Raw genomic sequence first — 24836 nt, 5'->3', positions numbered from 1 at the left:
CTTTTTTGCAGTGATTTGTTCTTTCGCACATAAATGTTTTAAAAATTTAAACCCTCATTAAATTTTTGCTAAATTTAAAAAGATACATAGTCAATGTATAAAAAATTTATTCGTGATCCATTAGTGTATTACCAATTCCATTTAGGAAAACTGAATTAAATCATTCACTTGGCAGTTTTATATAGGTAAATCAGAGCATTCAAAAACTTAATATTATGATTGTTTTAATGTTGTCCCAAATTTTCTAAATTTACTTTTAAAACATGTAGTTACATCTTATTATATTTAAGATAAAACTAAGGTAAACTGAAAACTTTGAACTGAATCTTGAATATATATATGCTACCATTTCATGGGTTTTGTTATAGTATTGTAAATAAAATTTCTATTAAGTAAAATTTTAGGAGTTCCTACTAAAAATATGCTCTTATTTTTAGTTACTAATTTAATAAAACTATAGCATTGAAATTTATCCAGTGATTTTCTGTGACATGAATTACATTTTATGTTTATGTTTAATTTGAGAGGCTGTCCCAAAATGCATAATATTTTTCGACCTATTAATTCTTTTCAATCAATTAATTGATTCGAAACAAAATTTATGATTGAGAACATAAAATAAATTTGTCAACAAATTGCTTTATCTCCACTAATAAAAAAAGCAAATATATGTTATCCCGTACTTTTGCCTTTTGGCCCACTACAGGTTACACCATACCCAGAATTACAAACTGGCGCAGATAAAAGTAGTTGGTCTCAAATATAAGTTAATAAGAACTTCCACAAATGCACAAATTCCAGATGAGCACAAAACCTCGTGTTTCCATGTTTGATCAGAACAGAATAGACGATCACAGCTTTCAAACATCAACTATAGATGAAAGTAGTTGTTTTAGCCCTATGTTAGAAATTATATCATTGAAAAATTCATGGCCAGCGATTAAAGTTCAAAGTGTAATAATATCCAACTGAAATTCATCACCAGCTAACAGGTGTACTAACAGGAAAACAGGGGAAGTTGTCTTGTAAGGACTTTGAACCAGGCAGAGTAGATATACAAAATGAGCAAAGATTAAGGTGACCAAACCTTATTCACAGATAACAGCGTATGCTATTCGAAGGTCGGAATCGAATCGATCGTCACATTCATACGAGGACTGTAAAAAACTCAACATCTTCATTGGGGTACTTCTCTGAACTCCAGGTATACTGAAAATTGTGCACAAAAAATATGCCTATCGGAAGGATTAGGATTACTGATTAGGAAACAATGACTTTTCTAATAGGACAATAAAGCTACGTAAATTTGTCTGTCTCATCAAAATTTAATGCAATATTAATTGGAAAGTTTTTTTCCCAACATCGTATTGTTTCAAGGGACGAAGCAATGGATGGATGGATACATTATGGATGCATATGAATGCATTCTTTGACACCTGAGACGAAAGAAGCATTTCAGAACGACGTCAAAGTTCATAAATTCTTCTTTAATTTGCTCTGATGCCTGGAGCCTGATTTCTTCTATGCCAGTTAAGATAGATTGGTTTACCCTTGGCACAAATTTTTCTGACCTCTTCGGGATCAGATTATTTATCTTGGAGAACAAGTTTCTTCAATTTTTCTCACATTCTCTTGATAGTTGAGAGAATGTGTCTCACAGAGTTTATATATAACAAACTTTTTAAATGGAAAACTGCTGATAAACTATTATATCTTTCGCTGAATCATTTGAAAAGGTTTTATTTTCGTTCCCCATTTCAAAAGGATTCAGCATCTAAAAATATGATGCAGGCATACGTTAAAGCATAAAGCTTTTTAAAAGAAGCTATTTAAAAAAACTATAGTTACAAACATTGAAATAACATTCATAAATATATTTTATAACTTTGAACTATTCAGTATGAAATTAATTAAAAAATATATATTTTATGGATTAAATTCGTTGTATTCTCAATATTTAAGAATATTTTCAACTGCAAGCTGTCTCATTGAATCAATTAAATATTACTTTATAAAACTCGAACTAAAATGAAATTGACTAAAAAATGATACAATAATGCATTTCGTTTATGTTTTTTTTTTAAATGAAGTATTCCTCTTTATGTAAATGGACAAGTAAAATCTGCCTTATCGATGAAAATCAGATTAAATCTTAAAAAGGATTTAGGATTAAAAGAGGATATGAATATATTATTTATTATAAAGTTTCCTAATTATTCAAGAATACGACGATTGTTTTCTCAATTAGAATTTATACTGTAAGCCACCATAATGGATTTTTAATGAACATTTTATGACATTCAAATATTAAATATGAATTATATTAAAATTTATTTTCAGAAAATTCAACATTTTAATGTTTTAAATGTAGATTCAATAAATCAGATTTCCCCTGAATAAAATTATATGACTCCTACAAGTATTATGAAACAATTCCAAAAGAGCTCAAAAATTTCTCAAACTGTTTGTAACAAGAATCGATAAACTCTTCACCATCTTTGAAAGCGTTTTATTGGCGTGTAAAACTTTACTTTATGACTACATTATTAAGCTTCTATCTCAGCTTTATGCGTTAGCTACTGGGCTTTGACCATCGGAGAAAAGAGAGGAAGTAGGACTTTACTATCGGAAAATATTTCATTACACGAAATTGTATACAATATTTCATTACATACAATTTCGTGTTGCTGTACTAAAACAATTTTTATTAATATTTTTGATAAGATTGACGTTAAGCAAAATGGAATTAATCATGTCCAGAACAAGACAATACACTTAAAAATACGTTAAACTACAGTTTATAGTTTTACTTGCATACTTGCATTAGCTCTCTGGTACTTGTTAAATCTTCTACCTCTACAGCTGGTATCTATTTCATTCATGATTCTTCACTGCATAAATTGTAAACTATTTCGTGAAAGGAACCCAGCACAGTTATTTTTATTTCTACTGCGCGCTCACACTAAAAGCGTTTTGGGTCGGTGATAAATCGTCGCTTTTGCTCCAAACAAAGATGGAGAATGCAATTTAAATGTATATATTCACGAACATAAAAATTTCATCAGTTACTTTAAAAGCTGCATTTTCGATGTTTCAAGAGGTACTGAGTTCTTTGTTTTGCTACCGTCTAGAAAGGTATGATAATATTGCTTAGCGAAATGTATACTAACACTCGGAATTTAAATGGTAAGTACAGGGATTTCCTGTAAGTTAAAGACATTTTCGCTCTTATTTTTTGCTTTTTAGAGTGAGAAAAGAGTGAAATAAATAAATTTATCGAATACAAGAAACAGAGTTTTATTTGTTTTGTTATTTATGAACTTTAAAATGATTCCATGTAAACTGAAGTATTTCGGAACTGTATTTTTAGCTTCTCAGTGTTTAAAATCATAGTGAAAGAGAATTAAAACTTTTTCATTTCTTTACAAAGCATTATCTCATTTTTAAAGTAAACTAACTTACATTTTACAGTAAATAGTTAAAGTGTTTTGTTTTTTTTGATAATATATCCAAATAATACATAATTTGGGAATTAAATATTTGGAAATATAATCCCTTTCACAAAAATTTCAATTTTGGATTAAAAACTCGTCATAACATTAAAAAATTGGTCATTTTTTTCCAGAATTTTACTATAATTTCTATATTGAATACAAATTTTGTTTGTATTATTATTGAGGAAAGGGAACATTTGAAAATGAGTAAATATGCAAATAAAATCATTTGTTCGTTTAACTTTTATATCACAAGAATTCGTTTTTATTATTCACTTAATAATTATACATCAAAATTTGGTATGCAATATTGTTTTACTATTTTGAGCCGTTTGATTTTCGATATTAACCAGTACCTTACAGTTAACACAAAATAAAGGTACAGGATTTCAAATTAATGCGATTGAAACTAAAGGAAAATATTTTATCGGTAAGATTAAAAATATTAATGAATTGGCTTTTTTAAATATATATTACAAAAATATAAAGTTTAAATAGTTCTGACTTTTTAATTTTTAAGATAAATTTTTTTAAATACTTTCAGCAATTAATTTACTACTGGAAAATGTTTAATTACATTAAAGAAAAGGCAAATTTCTTTTTTGAAAAATTTGCTTTTTGATATAATAATTTTTTCTTTTTTTTTTCAGACTTTAATTATTTCTAAAAAACTCGAAATCCAATTATAAATAAATCTTATTCTTAAGCTTTTGAATTTTTATAATAATTTTTTTTTATAATAAACACTATTTACTCCAAAATGAAGCACACATTCAAATGCAGCTTGATATGTTCATGCTGTATAATTACTCTCAAGTACAGGGTATATATTTTCCATTAACTCGTCTCAAATTGAATCTACATGTAGCAAATGAATATTTCAAAATATCGATCAAAAATTCAATAAATGCATTGAATCTATAATGTACTTGGAAAGTCTTGTCCTTTTATTCATGTATATCTGGAGGTATTTGGATTTTGAATTTTGTGGATTATGCAGATTTTCCATTTTCATAAATTTATGTAGGTGAAATTTCAATTCGCCTCGTGATGTTTCCATAGATACAGTACAGTATTCGTATTTTACCAATGCGCTTATGTTTCCTGATTGAGAATAGTACACATATATATTCAGCAAGAGTGTTCAAATCCAGTATATATCATCTTTACTTTGTCTGTAAAATTCCAGTTTATTGCTGTTCAACAGAAAATCAGCAAAAACAGCAAAAAAGTTTCAATTTTCTATTAAAAACAGATGAAGTAGTTACGTAATTTTCATATGCTTTGAGAGTTTAAGAAAATGGAGAATGTTCACAATGAAAGACTCGTTATAAATATCAAAATTCGAGGTGTTATTTTATCTGAATAGAATATATTTTTACAAATATATAAGTATGCATAATAATCCTGCATTGAGGAATATCTTTTGATATAATCAAACGCACCAATCGAAGAATATATGTCAAATGCAACTTTTAATAAAAAAATATTAGTATATTTAAACTTTATTCGTAAATTGATCAATATTTAAGGTCCTAATTCAGCAATTCATATCAGAATTATCGATTGATTATCATTGTTTCTTCCAGCTCAGCTTGAAGATTTACTATAAAATAAATAAATATCTCCAGAAATTCTGGTAAAATCCTTTCAAAATTTTACAAAAATATTTTAATTAGCTCTCTCGCACCATATCATCTAGAAATAAAACAAACGGATGAATCATTTTAATGGACCGTTTGCAGTTTTCAAATACTCTATCATCAGAGTAACTAAATTTGCCTTGAAGCTTTATGTTTATAATACTGGGCACATTTGATGATATTTTCAACAATTTAACGAAACTAAAATACTGTTTATTATACAGCAGAATATCGTCATTAATTTGCATCGAGTAAAAATATGATCTCAATTGAATCGAAAAGCAATAGTTAATTCAGTAATGCGTCTTTAAATGAGTTTCCTAAGCACTGAAATTCTGAAATAAGTAAAAGAAGTTTGAGATCCGAGATAGTCTTGGAGTTGAAAATGTACGACTGTGCAATTACGGTGTTGTTAATGCAAAGTAAACTTAATGCTTCAAGTTATTCCTTTTTTTCCGAGCACTTTTCTTAATTATTTCCAGTTGTAAGATGATGTTCAATTGGTGGAAAGTATTGTATTAGTACCAGTCATTTGCATCAAATATATCAAACACTGAAATAATGTTTATTGCACAGCAGGATGTAGTCAATATTTTGAAAATAATGACTACATTCCGTAAATCTTTACTACATGGGAAAGCAAACATTAACTCAACAATATATTTTTAAACAAGTTTCATAAGTGATAAAATATCGAAATAAATAAAGAAAGTTTGCTATTCGTTATAATCTTAGAATTCAAAATATACGACGATATGATTATGGTACGTATGGTCTTAATGTTACAAACATTTAGATTACAATGTACCATGAAATTACTTTTTTCTAAATTATTTTGAACTACAGCGATCTTTATTTAATGCAAATGATTGGATTAGCATTATCCATAGACATTTTTTTCTTGTTTTGTTTTCGCATTAACGTATATTAGGGATTTATAAAATTGTTAAAATTCATTGAAGAAATATAAAACTGTCCATCAATTTTATATCGCTATTCTAAGGAGAAATAAAATATATACTTAAAAATGAAAACTAACTGGAACTAAAAGTAGAAGACTTTTCGATAAATGATTGAAGTTTGAAAATGAAATGATAGATGAAATTAGAAGTTTGCTGTTAATGAGATTTTAGATGAAGATCCAAGGACTCCTATTTATCATGACAACACAGGAAAAAAAAACAGTTTTAATTTCATGTTTTTCAGGTATAATTAGATAATTCTTTAAGCCAAAAACCTGCAGAGGAAGGTTAGAATAAATTGAAATTATTCTCATTTAAGTTGAAATTAGATTTACTCTATTCGAAAATATCTGGTTTAATATTTTCAGCATATTTCGTAGGAAATCTGCTTCATACTGATTTGTCTCATAACATTTGAAGGAGAGCACATAAAATAGTTTTACATGTATTTATTTTTTCCATATTATAATCAGATTCCTCAATCAGATTTTATAAATCGTGTAGTAGTGATAATAATCCATAAATATTTACTATGTAGTCACTGTATATCCTTCATTTTTTATATAATAGAATTTTTTAAATTTATCTATGAAAAAAGGGTTACCATTGTTCAGGAAAACTAAAGGTCTGAATCCAATTCTTTTATTTTTTAATGGGCTTTATATTGTTTAATTTCTTATAAAATAATAAGAATTTGTATATGCTTGTAAATTAAAACATAATGTGTTAAAAAATAGTAAAAAAAGTATGTTTCTTTATATATTATTATTAGCAGTATTATTTTAAGCAAATAAATGCATATTATTATTTTGAGCAAATGTTTATAAAGTTTTATTTCTTTGCGAGTACATTCAAATTCATTTGACGAACGAAAACAGAATTTACTTTTTCTTTATGAATCATCACTAAAACATTTTTATATAAAGAAATCTAGTCAATTTCTTTAATTTGCTTTATATAAGGTTTTCTCTCAGATAAATAAATACATACAAATTGAGAAAAGCATTATAAACATAGCATGTAATTAAACAAAGAAAGAAAACTATTTCCTAAAGTTTCCTTTGATTTCATTTCTTTGCAAAGAAGACATAACAAAATGCTTTTAAAAATTATTTGACATACCTGACATTTAAAAATTATGTAGACTAGAAAGAATGCAGTTCTAAAAAATACATGCACACACAGAATATTTTGCATATACCAGCAATTATAAAGGCTCTTTTGAGTTCCAACTTGCACGGAAATTTTGCTTTTGAAAAGTAATTTGTTTTTGCTCGTTACTAAATAATAAGAATTGCATTTTTAATTACAAATAGTGAATATTTCAAAAAATAATTTAAATTTGAAGTGAATTTCTTATTTAGCACTATAATTTAACAATATTAATTTCACTCCCAACAAACATGATTATAATAATTTAAAGTTTCATTCTTTCTTATTTGGCTTGCATAGGCTGCATATTTAATGAACCTAAAGAGGTAATATTTTGCGTAGCAATATCTTCTGTTCCAATTAAAGAAAATGAATCACTCTGAAATTGGCCATTTTTAAATGTTTGATGAAAATTCAAAATCCGAATGATCAACTCAAAAATAGGCATTTAATTTGAATTTATTTTCAAACATTTGGTCAATTCTCTATAAATATGGAAAATCTTAACTGTCTTAATCAAGAAAAAATGCTGTTCAAAGAGAAAAAAACGTGATAATGAGTAGAAGTTATAAAATTTCCATCAATTATTGTAATGAAAAATTTTGTTTTAAATGAGAGAATTCTCCTTTTTTACAAGGTATAAATGAAATGAAACAATTATTCGTTTTTTAAATTTATAATTATTTTTAAAATTTATATCAAAATTTAAAAATATTTCCAACACTCTAACTGAAATAATATTCTTTTTTTTTTAAATTTATGATTATTTTTAAAATTTATATTAAAAATTTTAAAAATTTTCTAACACTCCAACAAGATGAATATTGCCATATTACATCCACAAAATATCATTCTAAAGTTATAAAAATTCTTAGTTTAATGTATCTGTCAATCAGCCTTTACTTTTGACAATTTAGATTTTAGTCTTTAAACCTGGCATTTTCTGTTGCAAATAAACATTTATATGCTATAAATACGAAGGACTTTAAAGTTTTATTCATATTATTAACAATGTTTACCAAATTTCTGAATGTATCATCATTTTATGTATTTGCTAATAAATGATCTTCATGGATTTTTTATTTATAAATCCCTTACAATTTTTGCAACCAAATAAAACTTTTTATGTATATATCAGTATATAGAAAAGTAAAAATAAAGGATCACGCTTGCAAACACTTTTTCATTAAAAGAAGAATATGAGAGCCATAAAAATATTTTTGCACTCTTTATATAAAGCATATTTCGAAATAGGCGCCATTCACTGATGCTTAAACACGGTAAAAGAATTGCAAATAAGACCATAAACTGCGTCATTTATTTCTAACGACCAGTTGTCAGTAGCCAGACTGGGGGAATTGATATTTTTTTTTCTTTTTCTTTTTTAGATTCTACTCATTTTGGTAACAGCTATGTTAGCTGAGGAGGACAGCCTGTGGTCTCCAGGATTGGATGATGACCGCAATTACGCGGAAAACAGATACCTGAGAGATCCGAGGGATTTTGCCCGTGCCTTCAATGACGGAAATGATGCAGACATTTATTCTGACACTCGAGTGAAAAAGAGATAAACCAACTTACACAAAAGTAAATAAAAAATAAAATGATCTCAGAAAATATTTTTCAAATGGCTGGAAATTTCAGTGATGTATTTGACAGCATGTTTATTAACACTTTGGTTTTGAGATTGAAAAAAAATCATTTTATTTTATATTTTTGCAAATAAATCAAAATAAACATATGTAAATTGTATCAGATGATATGAGCATTAAAAAAATAGATATTTGTTTGAAAGAAGATATTCATGCATTTTTTAAAATTATTTTGTTGATTTATTACTTTAACAACACTTTTCGAAGACCATATTTTTTATTTAACACAGATGGTGCGCGTAACATAACATTATTAAAACCTTCATCAAAGCTACGCAAATATGTATTTAAATTAACAGTGACTAGTCTTATTTTCACCAACCCAATAAAAAGTTAGAAACACCTTCGGTGGAAATGAATCCCAAAGCTCCAATCTTACGTTTATGAGCTGAAGAATTTCTCTTAAAACCTTAATGAAATGAGTAAATATTATATATCACTAATAATATGTATTCCGATTATTTGATATTCAAATGCACTCTTTTTCTTGCCCTATGTCTTTAGACATTTTCCAGTTTTCTTGCATAATATCAAAATCAATTCATTCAAACCGGATTAGTATATGCTTTAATGATTTTCGGATGCTAAGACAAAAATAAATTATTGATAGTCAACTGCAGGGATAAAATGGATGTTTCCCTAGAGCCAATTCAAGATTATTATTATTATTATTATTATTATTATTATTATATATATATATACACACTAGTAGCCAGTTTAATTCAGTTTTAACAAAAAGTTATTTGTTATCAGAAATGAAAAATAAATAAGGATCGGTTATATTCAAATAAATGCATTTAATTAAAAATGATACAGCTTAAACAAAAATAAGCATAATATGAAACTGCCATGATGGCAATCAATTTAAAAGGAATTAAATTAAAAGTGCAAAATATTAATAAGCAAGAAATGATTATAATAAGCTGATAAAAATTTATATTATTTGCAACCGCCTCTAAATAAAAATCCATTTTATTTATAGGGATTTTCGCTTGCGGTTGCATGCAGTAGTGCGAAGAGGAGAAGCGTGCGATATTCAACCTCTCATATTTCAAAATTTTATTTCAAACGAATGACTTAATATGAGTGAATTTAAAAGACATTTTAAATTCACTCATATTTATAGTGAATTAAATGCCAAATTTGAAGTGAACTCAAGAATTCGTTCATTACTATACTCAAAAATTTTCCACCAGGACACCATTTTTTTTTTTTTTTCAAAAATTTTGTTAAAAGTCGCAGTATAAAAATTAAATGTCTTAAAATTCAGCAGAATTAATTTTTAAGTATAAAATCAAGGAATTGGACGATAAAATCAAGATATTTTTGATGGAAATAATTCAATTAATATAGATTTTATTTGAATTGATTGATTTTTGGTGATACTAGTAAACACTTCCAATTAAATTTTTCTTCATTTTAGCTAAGACATAATTTTCTTGTTAAATCTTATAAGAAAGTGACTTCCATGTTTATTCATTGTAAACCTTCTAATACATACCAAATAATAACTCTTCTGAAAAATATAGGGGGTCGCGGTGGCCTGGTGGTAAGGTCTCGGCTTCGGAACCGGAGGGCTTCAGGTTCAAGGTCCGATTCCACCGAAGAACCGTCGTGTAAAGGGGTCTGTTGCACGTTAAATTCGTTCTGACCAAACGTCCTCCCGCCGGTGTGACGTGGTGTGGAGAGGGGGGTGCCAGCTCAGGTGTCGTCCTCGTCATCTGACCGATGTTCAAAATTACGAGGTCCGTCCCAAAATAGCCTTAGTGTTGCTTTAAACCGGACGTTAATATAACTGAACTGAACTTCTGAAAAATATTGTTTAAATCTTTACGAATTTAGTAGGTTGGTTGTTGTGTTTTATTGGCACAAGAGCCATTCTTGGCTAAACTGCGCCAGACTTTTGTTGAAATGAACTTAATAGGAAATACAGACCTAGATGTTATGGAATTGATATTTCATTTAAACTTAATTAAAGGCAGTGATTTAAAAATTGCTTACAAGTTATTTGCTTTATTAAAAGGTTTTGCAAAAAGAAACATGCGGCATATAGATATTGTGGCAAAAAGATGGATTAAAAGTAGTAACAATTGCATAATTACGCAAAACAGAACAGCAAAAAAATAATTAATAAATTACGAATAAAAATAATGGGAATTATTTCTGGTTTAGCCATAGATTTATCAACAATAACTATGCCAATAAATTTACGATGCATTCTATAGAAAAAATTACAATTGCTTAGAGAATGATAAAAATAAACAGCAGAACTTAAATTCTTATTCTACATAAAAACTCAATAAAATGTAAGAAACAGTTAGAATTTGTAGATTGTCATTTAAAATAATTTCTACTGCAGGAAAATAATGAAAGATCCACTGTTGAAGATTGAATTATAAAACGGTAAATTAAAACGGCTTATTCATAAATCGATCAATAACAACCATATATTAATTTTAAGAAAACTATATGATACAAATTACAACAGTATAATTTTGATTCAAAAATCGAATATTCTTGATATTATATATCGTAAATTATTCCCATGTTTAAAAGGAGAATTCTTAATAAAATTTAGACAACAATATAAGAATCAAATATACAGACATAATATGTATTATTTGGATTCAATCATCCGAATTAATTTGAGAAGTGATGGGTATTAAGTTCTATATATCAAAAGATTTGCGGTGCATTTCATAATTTAAAAAATAAATATATATTTGTGTTAAAATATACATGCAATGCTCTAAAATAGGTATTAAAAATACACGCAATGCTTTAATTCAAATTATTCCTAAAAATTTAATAAATTTGTAAGAAACAATTAGAATTTTTATTCTATCATTTATAATAATCTCTCCTGGAGGAGAGAAAAGTTCCACCACACTGAAGACTGAATCACAGAATTTATGTTATCTCTTTTAAGACCCTAAAAATAAAATAATATTTTCCTATCTAAAACTTACTTTCACTTACTTGAAAGATAACATTATTTAACTTCACCATCAACTTTGCGATTTTAAAAAATTATTTCAAAGTGATAGACAAATATTGAATAAGAAATATTCAAAGCTCAAAATTATTAAAAATTTACTAAAAAAGCAAAATTTCATGTTCATTAAAAATTAAATGGCAGACGGTAATTTAATTTGTCATTCATGTCGAAAATGATACCTTAATTAATGCTTTATTAGAAAGAGGAGATTACGTTTTTTGTTTAAATACAAATAGGGAAACCTGAAAAATCACCAGTTCTATTTGTAATTTGTTTTAAGAACCTTATATTAAACAAACGTTCGTTCAATTTGTAATTAACTTCTTTGAAAAATCTGTTTAAATAGTACTTTTTTTTCCTGTTGAATGAAATTATTGCTTCAAGAATTGCAGACATGATTATATGGGAATATAAAGCTTTAAAAAAGAGTTTCAAAATTGTTTAGAAAATAGGTTATTTCTAATAGACTATTACATATTTTTTTATGATATTCAAAAGAATAACATGCTTAACAGATGGTTTTAAATCAAATATATATTGAGGCATCTCTTAAATATTCTCAGAAAATGTCTCTGTCTCCCAAACCTACAAAAGGTTAAGTGTCAATGAGATTAAACGTCAGGTATTCAGTGTTTACTTAATGAAAAAGTGCGAGATTTCGTAGAGATTTTATCCGTTTCAGCCGCATTTCATAATTCACTGAATATTATATATATCTATATGGGGAGAGAGAGAGATTCTTAGATATTAGGACTATTATTTTCCCACAGACCCAAAACACTGTGTTGACAAATCCTTTCGCTTTCCGAAACCATGTAATTTCAAAATCTCGCACTGTCTTTTTCTTGCTTTCTGCCTTCCTTTTCTGGGCAAAGCTTGTCATAGATTTTAGTTTGTATTCTTCAAAAAGGATAAAAGTTGGTTTAACTATTTCGTTCAACCATGAAGGAAAAAAAATTGTTAAAATATTCATTCCCTGTTCCTTTAAAGAATATTTTGCACGCACACACATACACACACACACAAATATATATTGTATGTGTCAGTTATTTATTAATTTGTTTATTTAATTTCAATTTTTAAGCATAGAATATGTTTTTTTCAAGCTAGAAAGAGAATTTCCTTTCAACGATAAGTGAAATAGGAAATTTTCTTAAATCATAATAAAAAAAATTTGAAAAATTATATTTTTTTATTTATAAATGAAGTTTTTAAAAGAGAAACATTGAGACACTTTGACGAGCGAATTGTTTAATGGTTGTCAAATATTAAGCGCATGGATAATTTAATCTACATAAATAAGTTTCGAATGACGCCATAGGTACTGACTTAAAATTATTATCTTCGAAAGTAAATTTAGGGAAAAGTAAGCACTCCAAGGCATTTTTTTAAAAGATCACTTCCTTTGAAGGTTGCTATCTTTCCTTCACACCAATCTTAATGAAAAATATATTCAATTAAAGAAATTCAGCAGCATATATGACAGGATTATCAAATAGAAGAAGCAAATAACACAGCCGATTACCTTAGGGCTAAGGTTAATTAGTTTCCATTTGTGCAACATTTGTTTACTTAGTAACTAATATTAAGGTAAAATGAGCCAAAACTTATTCGCAAATGTCTTTACGGATATTTGCGTTTGTGTTTCAATAAATATTTAATGAAATTCATTTTAACCATTTTATTAATAACCCAGCTGTGAAAGTTCTGTATTAATGGGTCATTTTGGGGCAGGTTTCTGTTTCAAACGAGGTGAATAAGATATAAAGCAAATTATCGATAAAGAGGCCCTCGCTTTGCATCCTCAATTTCTCGTTTGTAAAGTAAACTAGCCCCAAACTGGCTTATTAGTATAGAACTTGCACTGCCGGTTCGCCCGGTTTGTAGAGAGAGAGAGAGTCAAAATTCATATTAAATGTTATCAAATTTTATATTTATCACTAATAACAGCGAAATTATACTTCAGTGGACGCAAGCCCGTTAATGTTTTTTTTCACTTTTCTAAATGCAAAATCACGTTTCTAATGATAATGCATCTGAATAAATTTCATTGAACCTTTAATTAATAATTCATATCATTAACCTTGTCCTCAAAATGCATGATCATAAAGGAGAAATCGAAAAAGATAAAATAATTAATATAAATTTGAGAAAGGTAATTATAAGGGATGATTTTGAAAATAATAATTTATTCCAATCATTTAAAACAAACTCAGAAGAATCCTAATCAAATAGGCGCTTGGAAAAATTGTTGTATTAATTATGCCGAGTTCTGCAATGAAAAAGAAATTATTATGATTAATCTAAAACTAGGATAATTTAGTTTCCTAAGAGAAATTTGAGATATTTATACGGATCATATATTTCTATTCATTTCATTTTTAATTAACTTTTCTTTTTAAAAAAATTAATTGATTTCAAATTAAACTCTGTATTCGCAACAGGATGTTCAAAATACGTCCACAACGTTCTTCAATATCCTGAATACAGTAAAATATCGTAATAAAATATTAAGGTTATTATATACATTCTTTTAAAATAAAGGAACAAAGGAATGATAGTTTTAAACCACACTAAATGTATACTATTATTAAAATCCGTTCGATCCTTTCTGTGCTTTATAAAATTTAAAAACTGCAATCTAATAATTACGAAAAGAAAATCTTTAGGGTATGCACCTTTATAAAAATTCCAAAATATTCCGAGAAACGCAATTTTAAAATAAGATATGAGGGTACAAAGTATTACATTTTGTATTAACCAGGCATTTTTCTCTTATGTTTTATTCTTTCAAAATATAAAAAAAGTTGAAAAATTGAAAATTAAAAGAATAAATATATTGATTTCATATGAATGGCTTCATATCCTTGTGATTTTCAAAAAAATTAATTTAAATATGTCATATCGTTAAACATATAAAGTACAATGCTTTTATTATTGAATTTAAAAATATAAAATATTTTAATGTAATAAAAATATTTTCAAAATACTTACATTGTATAAAAGTGAAGTTACTTTCAAAAGTATGAACATCAAAGCAAAATCTTAAAAACGTAAGGCAGTGATAGAAATATTCTAAACTAAGTGCAACTAAACAAGAATTTTTCTATCAATAATATGTACATATATTTGAATTTTTAATCAATGTATATGAATTTTCTCCTTTAATATATTCTTAATGACTTCATTTTGTATAATACTATTTTAAATATCTTAAGTTTTTATGTTTTCATTATGACATCCATGTGTTGATAAAAATTATTGTATTTCTTTTAAAGCTGCAATAGAACCATCTCACGCTAATATTATATATAATATTATAAAAATGTTTATTTTTAATTTTCTCAAATTCTCTCCGATCTAGTGCCCTTTACATGAAAATAAGCCTAACGAGAAATGAATCGATTCTAATAAGTAATAAATATTTAAATATTATATTCTAATTTAGCAACTACGATGTACAAAATTTCAAAACTCTAGAACATAAAGGAATGAGTAAAAATTTGAATGGAAACTTCAGTCTTTGAATATAAATTTCAAAAACCTTGAATAGAATTTTTTTAAAACATAATACTCATTACGCCTTAGTGTTTATCTGTATAAGTTCGATTTAAAAACCACTTTGCAAATTTTCATAAATTCGCTGGAGTTCATTTGTTAACATTTTTAAGGAGAAAATATATTAGTATATAAATTAGGCTATTAAATTATTCACAAAGATAATAATCTTTATTATTAAAAATCCAAAAATGCTTGATTCAGTGAATGCTTTAACAATACAGTAGTGAAATTTCATAGGCTTAAAAATACTTAAAATAATTTTTTGTTTGTTTTCCAAATCTTTTCGAAATGAATTAAAGGAAAATAGAGAAAAAAAGAAGAATATTGTGTGCCTCGGTCAACAAATGAAAATAAATTTATTCTACGCTAATGAAACATTAGAATCTATGTAATACTTCAGTTAAAATACATTACGAATGCAGTTAACAGAATTTTCCTTTAGAATTCAAAAACAAATCATTGTAGTAAAAAAGTATATGTCATATTCTTCGTGAACATAAATCAAACCTAAATTCACGCAAAGAAATCAGAGTACAATAAATCTCTCTTTGCTTAGAAATGAATACTAGACAGATTTTAATAATTTGGGAAAGGAAACAAAATGCATCATGTTGACAGTTGAGCTTGCTTTAATTTATTTTGCATATAACAGGTAGGATTAATCCGAGTACATATATCCTTCAAAAAGAATAATTATCCTGAGCAGTGAAAAAGATAATATTATGAAAGGAATAAATATTTGAAAATTTAAATATAATGGATAATATTTATACATATTGAAGAGAGAATAATTATAATAAAATGGATGAATGAAATAATTAATAAATCTAATAATATTTAATAAATTTCATCTCAAAGAATTTATTTTTGTTTTTTTCTATCTTTAGCTAAATTTTATATTCATCAGTATGTTAATTATAAAATTAAGTTAATTCATTGAAATTAATTTAGGGTCTTAAGTCTTTCGAAAGATAGGCAATCCTTTATCTACTGTAAATGAATTTTAGAACTTACTAATAACTTTTAATCTATAATTGCATTCTCATTTAGTTGAAATCCCCCGATATGAAATAAATTTCAAAATACCATGAGTGAGAAGTTTTGTTATTTTTTTTAATGAAAGTGACTTTATCTCATCATATTAAAAGCTTACAAGGCTTATCGTACCTTATCGCACCTTAAACAAATAACTAAGCAAATTAAACATCTCGGTAAAAAAATTAATATGCCTATGGCTTGAAAATTAAGCAATTTTTAATTTGCTGCGTACATATAAGCAAGTACAGAAAATATAACGAATGTTAATAGATAAAAATATAAATTCTTTTAGATAGTCATTTCTTAGTAATGTCTCACTTTATTCCAATTTAAAAATTCAAAAGTTGAAAGCTTACACAGTGATGTTTAAACAAATGTCGAAGGATTTATGACTACTACTTGTAAGTATTTGTTATCTTCCATTAACCATTTCTCCATCCATACTAGATAAGTTCATGAAATGCCATCGAAAAGGGATTTAAAGCCTTTGAAGGCTTGAAAACATTTGAAAGCTGGTTTGACTGAGTATTCAGATAATTTACTTGATAAACCAAATATGGTTTATCAAGCTAAAATGGAAGCTGAGGGAAACAAATAAGTTGCGCTTTGGATATTACTCTAAACCAATTAAAGAATCAAGAATAAGAAATAAAATCACAAATCAGGTGTAATTTTGTGCACCATCATGTTAATCTTATTAAATTAATGTCACAGAGTAACTAAACAAAGGTGCTCGAGGTCTATAATGAATTTACCAGGCTACGTCATCTAACTCTATATATAATGAACACGGAAAGGTTGGTCAGATAAAATTAACAAATATTTACATTTCTTCATGCAAAAGCACCAAGTCCGATATTCAAAAAGCTTGGATTCATTTTTTCGAGTAGGAATCATGATGAAGATGTAAAATAAGAGTAATTTTTGTTACCGTTGTTTATAAACATGGCAATTCTTGTAATATTCTAATACCATTCCTTGCAAAAAATTTATTTCATCAAATGCGTTTCAGTTAACTTTTTATACCTATCTAGAAGAATTTTTTTTAAATCTTTCTGTAAGAAGTTCTTTATAAACAATTTATTCATTGCTATATATATATAAGACTTAAATGTTCAAAATTTTCTTTAAAAATAATAATGATATAATAAATAAAAGTAGTAAAAATAATGTAAAAAAATAAAAGTTCTGCTATAAAGTGCATTGCGAACATTTTATAATATTTTTTTTTACAGGTAACGAAAAAAAAAACTTTTATATCATTATTAAAGAGAAAAACATGAAAAAAAATCTTTCCTTTTGTTTTACCTTTTAAATATCGAAGGATTTAAATATCTTTTTACTAAGTCTGTATCAGTCTTAGTGTTTCAATAAAAATGAGTTATTGTAATCACATATTTTAGGGGGAAAATTGATTAATTTTAATGAGAAAATTACAGCTTAAAAAGCTTAGAATTGTTTCTTTCCGATTGTTTCTCTAAATTCTTCTAAAAAATCTCTCATTGCTTAATAGACAAAAATTTGCATTTGAAAATACGTCCTTTTCTTTCCTAACTAGAACTTTTATTATTTTCAAATCATTTTGTGAATTTATGTAGTAAACTGATATAAGAGAAACATTCTTTTATTTCTCATGATAATATTATATGTGATTTAGAGAAAGAATATGTCAATATCTTATTGCTTTCCTTGATATTCTTTTGATCGATATTTAGACTACCCAAAGTGAGGCAATAAAAAATCTTTAGCAAAGCAATAATTATTTAATGATCATTTGACACTCTCCACTTGGAACCTTACCCGATCTTTTTGAGTAAAGATCCAGGTTCTTTATAGAAAGCACTTTCACATTTATTTTATCCACAGTTCCATCACATTTATTTTATCCACAGTTCCATCACATTTATTTTATCTAAAATCTCAAACGGAGTTATTCGAGGCAAAATCTGAAGAAAAGAGAAGAAATCAGGCCATTAGCTAAAAAAACAGTTTGAAAAACTATGGGTTTCAGCATGGCTCTACAAAAGTCATAATCATCCTCATTTAGCCCGGAAATAGGCCACCATTAAATTCTTCTTTACCATTATTGAACTCCTGAAACAATCAAAAACTCACTATATCTGCTCCTGGATCTAATAAATTATGTCTTGATTTTTAAGATAAAACTTTTTTTAATAAAATTTTAAATCCCTTTTATAACATTCTTGTTTCTTCAAATATTTGTCATATTTCGTGTTAACATGCCGCTTCTTATGGACTCTTAAAACTTTCTCCAATACGGTTACTTGGATTAAGCATTTCTACAACCTAAGATTACAACGAAAATGTTGTACGACTTAAATTTGAGTAGACGGAAAAGGAAAGAATACTTGATACTCCCGCCTGTCATATATCTGTACTTATCTGTCGTTCTTCTAATTTAACAATATCTACTTTAATTGTTCTCCAAACCTCGTTTAGACTGAATAATGTTTGTCTTTAGATATAACAAGTCATATAGGCCATGTTGTATCTAATTCTGTTATACGGACCTGTTTTATCTAATTCCTGTTGAAGTAATTTTCAGATTAATTACTTCACTGACTGTTTGTTCACATTTTTATTCGCCATGTTGCTGCATTCACTTGCTGCTCAATAATTCACACTTAATTATTAATTTCATAATTAGATGTTAATTCCATCTGACGTAACACATTTAGCGTAATCCATTAGTCAAGGAGTCAAGATAGAGAATTTTTCCGCTTCTTACAGACAACACCATCTTAGAATATTTAGATAGCATATGTAAAAGAAACTGCATTTAGTTCCAAAGTATAAGTTTGTCTTCTTCTATCATATTCAATAATTGGAGTTTAAGAAAATTAGGAAAACCTCCAGCAGTCAATCAAATAAAAACAATTTATTGCTAAAATCTATCTAACAGTTTATTATAACGGGGTTAATAATAACATCAGCAGAAACAAAATAACTTTGTTTCTCCGTTTCAAGTTTCCCAGACTATATCCTGTCATGTCTTAAGCATAAGTTATCTTATGGTAGAAAACAACGGTTTTGACAGCTGGAATTCAGCTTCTGGTTAGAATCGCATTCAAAGCTTGAAATGACTGATAGGAGACGAAATGACATGAAATAAGAGGTTTAAAATTTCAAGTGAATTAATAATTTCATCAAAATATAAAGTGAAATATACAACTCCTCCCCCCCTATAAAAACATTACAATAAGTCGTACATTCTTTTTAAATGAATTCCGTACTCTAACTACAAAAACATACATAAGAAAATAAACCAAGTCTGCTTTTGCCATGTAGAGAGCATAATAAACTCAGAATCACCCCTCTTAGAATGGGAAGAATTGCTTTTTCAGCTAGTTATTTCGATGGTTATAAGCAGAGATTGTCTGCCTTGTCTTTTAAAAATTATGAAACACTTTTTATAAATTATTACTTATGTTTCATTTAATGTACATATATGCTACAGTTCTGATATTCCATCAGAGAGTTTTCAGATTGAACTTACACTACAGAGAAGAAAAAAACGTAAACGTAACAATAATACTTCGATGAACCTTTTTGTAATGTAAACAAACAGTTATTTCTAGAAATTAATATAAAACAAGAAAATTTTGTAGCATTTCATAAAATCCGAAGTAGAGTTAAGCAGCTAGGTAGTTGAATAAAAAAATGTTTAGAGTTTTTTTCCATCACGATTGTGTCGAGCAAAACTTAAAATATCTTACATAAATTAGCATTAAAATTTCCAACTTATGGGTGCTCATTACATAATTTTCATGGAAGTCATTGAACATATAAAGGAATAAATAATTGAAAGGCAATTATATATAAACAATTTGAAACAAAATTTATTCCTAGGAGTATTTTTCTTTTGACTAATGCAATATTTATATAAAAAATAAAAAATTCGAAAATAACAGTTTATATAAATAACGAACATGGAATGATTATATTATATTATATATTAATTTTAAAATTGCCATTTTTATATACCTTATTTCTAAAATTATTCTGCAGTGATTTTTTGTCATTTATTTTAAATCATATCTTATTTTTTGTCTTCTAAAAATAATACATTATATTTATTTCTTTATTTTGGAATGTATTGCTTTTTAGATTATTGTGAATTTTCTAGATTAGTATTGTTCTGAAAAATAAATAAGCTTTAAGCTATTCGAAAACAACACGCAAATGATAAAAAAGCGTTGGTGAATTTCGGCTCTGTTTATTTACAAGAAGTAGCTTTAAATTTGCCCACTGTTATTTGTAAATCAGCTTATCAACAGCAGCTGTGTTTCCATTTCATAGTATAAATTGGAAAGTCGAATGTTTTCCATGAGCTCAAGTATGGTTGTTTTTATTTCTAGAGATACTCTGAATTGTTGTTTTCTGATGAATTCACACTTTTGTTCCAAATAGCAAGGGAGAACACATTTAAAATGTATATATTCGATAAAAACAACTTTCATCAGTTACTTTAAAAACTGAGTATTCGATGCATCGGAGGGTGCTTAATTCTTTCTTTTTTTGTAGGCGGCCGAGGAGCAGAAATATTGCTTTCAGAATTGAAAAACAATAAGAATTTAAATGGAAAGAATTGGAACGAGAAGAAATTGTTTGGCTAACTAGCCTTCACGAAAATAAACAAATTTATTACATGGAACAGTAATTTTCCCTTTATTTTATTACTTATCAGCTTAAAATTGGCTAAATGTGCATTCAACTGCATTGCTATTAAATGTAAAAACGATTTCATGATGTTGGAACAAATCAGGGTAAATTGTAAATTTCAGGGATAATACGCGTATTAAAATAGAACATTAAAATTGTGGAATAAAAAGTAATAATGCATTTATTAACTTTTATTAATTTTTAAAGAAAGCTAAATGATAATGAAAGATTTAATAAATTGATACATTTAAAATCTTTTAAAACATTTTTTTTTCTTCAAAATGAGTATTTGAAGCCGATATAAAGTTGTATATTTCAAACAATACTTACATACATTTTTTACATTCTTTTACATTTTTCTGAAAGATCGATAGTATCATTGCTCATAATTTCAAGGAAGAATATGCTTTTGATCGATATTTCACTACTTAACTATTAATGATTGATTTTGGTTATTTTTTGATATAAGTAACCCAATTCTCAAATTTTTCTTCTCTATTAAATAGAAGTTAAATATGCAAAACAGTCAAATTGAATAATAATAATGTATGGGTAGCAAATTATTTTTAACTCAAATATGAATAATATGTTATTAGACAAATAGTCCCATACGACAGTATTATTAGTTTGCTTTTCTGACACAGATATCTATATCAAGACAGGTAACAAGTCATTGTATATTTGGAGATTAGCGTGATTCTTCAGATTTTACTGCTAGAATCGAAAGAATTCTGTCTACATTAAGTATGCAAGATAAATGTTATTTTAATTCATGATTTTACATCAAAAGGACAATATACAAATGTAAATATTTTTTTTACTACCAACTTTCACAGAATTCAAAGTAATCATATAACTGTCCATATTATTTAATGAAATCTTGTAACTGGAAGTAAACTTATGCATTGAGGAAGTTAAAATACTATTTATTGAAAATTCAAATTTTTTTGATTATTTGCAGATGAATATTTACAGTTAAAAGGGATTAGATTAGCAAGAAAAGAAGCTGAAGAAATATTAAAACTATTTGAGGAAAAGCTTAAAGAGCTTGATTAAATGGGCGACCACACTCTGGTCCTTTGTTTGTCAATGAAAATACGTTTCGAAGCGTCCTTACATAACGGCAGCCGTGTATCAAGCTCTTGAACGCGACGCATTTGTGCGCATCATGACGCACAGTTTTGCTCAGCTGACATTTTTATCATACTGACTCGTACTTCTCACTAAGTGAGATATAACATATTAGAAAGTATAAATTAAAAAAAAATTAAACACTACAGATCAATCCTACATGTGTATGCGTGGGTGCGTGCGTGTGTAAAAGTTGATCTGAAGAAGCAGACGTAGGTTCTTTAAAGAATTTGTCTTTTCATGTTTTCATTAAATTAATCCATTTTTAATTAAATAGAAATTAGAAAACAGGGAAGAACCACCATGTGGAAATATTCTGAGTTTATATATTTTTACGAAGTAATTTGCCCATTCACCATTTGTGGGAAAATGAATACCCACAGACTCAGAAGGTAAAGGGAGTTCGATTGATTAAAAAATGACATTTATAACATAGCTTATGCGAAATTATTACATATAAGAAGATAGATAAATAGATGTAGGCATCGATATAAATGGACATAAAGAACATCATGAACATTCCTTCATGCAAAAAAAGTGTTCCATGCGAAATAAATATATTTGAACATTCAATTTCAGTAAGATATTCCAGCATTTCGGAATGTTTACATTAATAAAGACCAAATAGAAGTGTTTTCCTAGCTGTGCTTTTCTTTTCTCATTTCAGTGCAAATATGGAATATAGAGGCAGCAAATGAATAATTCAGGTTTCAGATATCAAAACCCATTGAACATTTTGAATCCACCCCAAAAGTGTAAACACTCTTCCATATATTCATCTATACTTGGCAGTCGTTTGAGCTTCAATTTTATAGACGTGTGCAGAATTTCCATTTCTATAAATACATATAAGTGAAACTTCGATATGCTTCGTGACGTTTCCATGGTAACAATATTTGACTCAAATTTAGAAAATGTGCTAATGTTTGAATGTCTCACTATTTCCTTTTACAACATATGATGTATGTGAATATCACTAGAATATATTTACGTTGAACCATTGATAGTTTTTTTCCAGTTTATTAATAAATTCGCGATAGAAAATATTTTCCATCGTTCAAATATTCTTTGTGAAATTCAATAAAATAATTCAGCAATATTTCAAAAAAGGCAAGCTTGCATATGCAATAGAAAACATGATAAAATCTTCTTAATGTTGATAGTTTTCTCAGAATGGAAATTTTTTTTTAACAAATACATATGTCTTATATGTATCCCATCTATCAAGAAATAGCAAAATATTACCTTATCAAAAGCAACAAAAAAAAACACAACTGCAAACGTAGAAACCACCAAATGTTCATAATTAGCTGCTCAATAGGAGTTGGATTAAAATCATAATTATATCTTCCATTTCCTTAGTATTAAGATAAAAATGTCCCACTTGAAAGCGTAAATATTCGAGTTTTGCATGAAATTATAAAATGCTGAAGAGATTATTAATATATATATATTTGCTAAAATTTGACTGATTTAAAATATACAATTAAAAAAAATACATTCATAAAAAAATCACTTCCATCATTATTATTATTCTTTCCCACAAAAAATTGCCATTGATGTGCAACTAATATCGTGAAACTTCAATCGCTATGAATTATACACAATATTATAAAGTATAAACAACATTTTATTCTATTTCAATCCTAATTATTAAATTTGAATATTTAATAAAAATGATAACAACAATGCTGTAAATCTGAGCTTTTTAAATATCTTTCATTTTGAAAATTCATCTGTCTGTGAAAAGTGATTCGCAGCGTCAAGCGTGGAAATGTAGGAAAATAAAGCACCAATTCAAACAGTAAGTGTTGAAAAATATAGAGATTTAGTTCAAAACGTTACTTATTTATTATTCTAAGAACTAAATGAGTAACTTCAAATGAAGATAGCATTCTTATTGGATAATTGCTAACATGACAAATATAAACCGACATGCTCCAATATGTTTACAGAATTCTTTGCGCATTGTGTAACTCCTGCTCATAATTTTAAGAATAATTCTATCTGAATGATGGTATGATTTTCCTTTATAGTTTCTTTGGTTATGTACCTATTACATATTCTTACCCAACTTAAATATTTATTATTTTTTGGGGGGGTCTTAAAATTAGGTGTTAAATATCACGATGTTTTCGCATAAAATTAATGGTATTCTCTAGCCTTATTAGAGTATATTTTATCAAAATTCTTTATTGTTGCGATAAGGATTCAATTTGACAGCTTTGATTCAAATATTTTTTTTTTAGATTTTTTAACTTGATTATATATAAAATCAATCTATTAGAAATATATTATACGTAAAATACTGACAGTACACTGTACATTATAGAAAAAATATTTATATATTTTTAAAGCTATTTCAGGGACGTTTAATTAATGTTAAAAATGGAGAGACTATTTTTGGAGGATTTTATTAACTATAAGTCAACATCATGATTATTATGATTGAAGAGGCTATTCGTAAACTGTCAGGGGGTTTTGATTTTTTTTTTCTTCTACTGTTTTGCAGAATCCATCAA

At 27.0% G+C, this 24836-nt stretch overlaps 1 long non-coding RNA gene across 2 annotated transcripts in view; it reads left to right on the top strand.

The window, feature by feature from the left end:
* LOC129971980 (uncharacterized) overlaps nt 1-10027 on the top strand; it is a 40026-nt gene extending 29999 nt beyond the window's left edge. Inside the window, exons 2-3 of one of the 2 annotated variants that reach the window (XR_008784828.1) lie at nt 8640-8838; nt 9886-10027. This is a non-coding gene — a long non-coding RNA (uncharacterized LOC129971980). Of the gene's footprint in view, nt 1-8639; nt 9051-9885 lie in introns of those variants that run through there. The other variant, XR_008784827.1, reaches the window with a different exon arrangement.
* The last annotated feature ends 14809 nt before the right edge of the window (nt 10028-24836 follow it).

The sequence above is a fragment of the Argiope bruennichi genome, chromosome 1, assembly GCF_947563725.1.
Source record: "Argiope bruennichi chromosome 1, qqArgBrue1.1, whole genome shotgun sequence".
NCBI classification, from domain to species: Eukaryota; Metazoa; Arthropoda; class Arachnida; order Araneae; family Araneidae; genus Argiope; species Argiope bruennichi.
The sequence above is the reverse complement of the archived record's forward strand: the minus strand, read 5'-3'. Positions and strand labels throughout refer to the sequence as shown.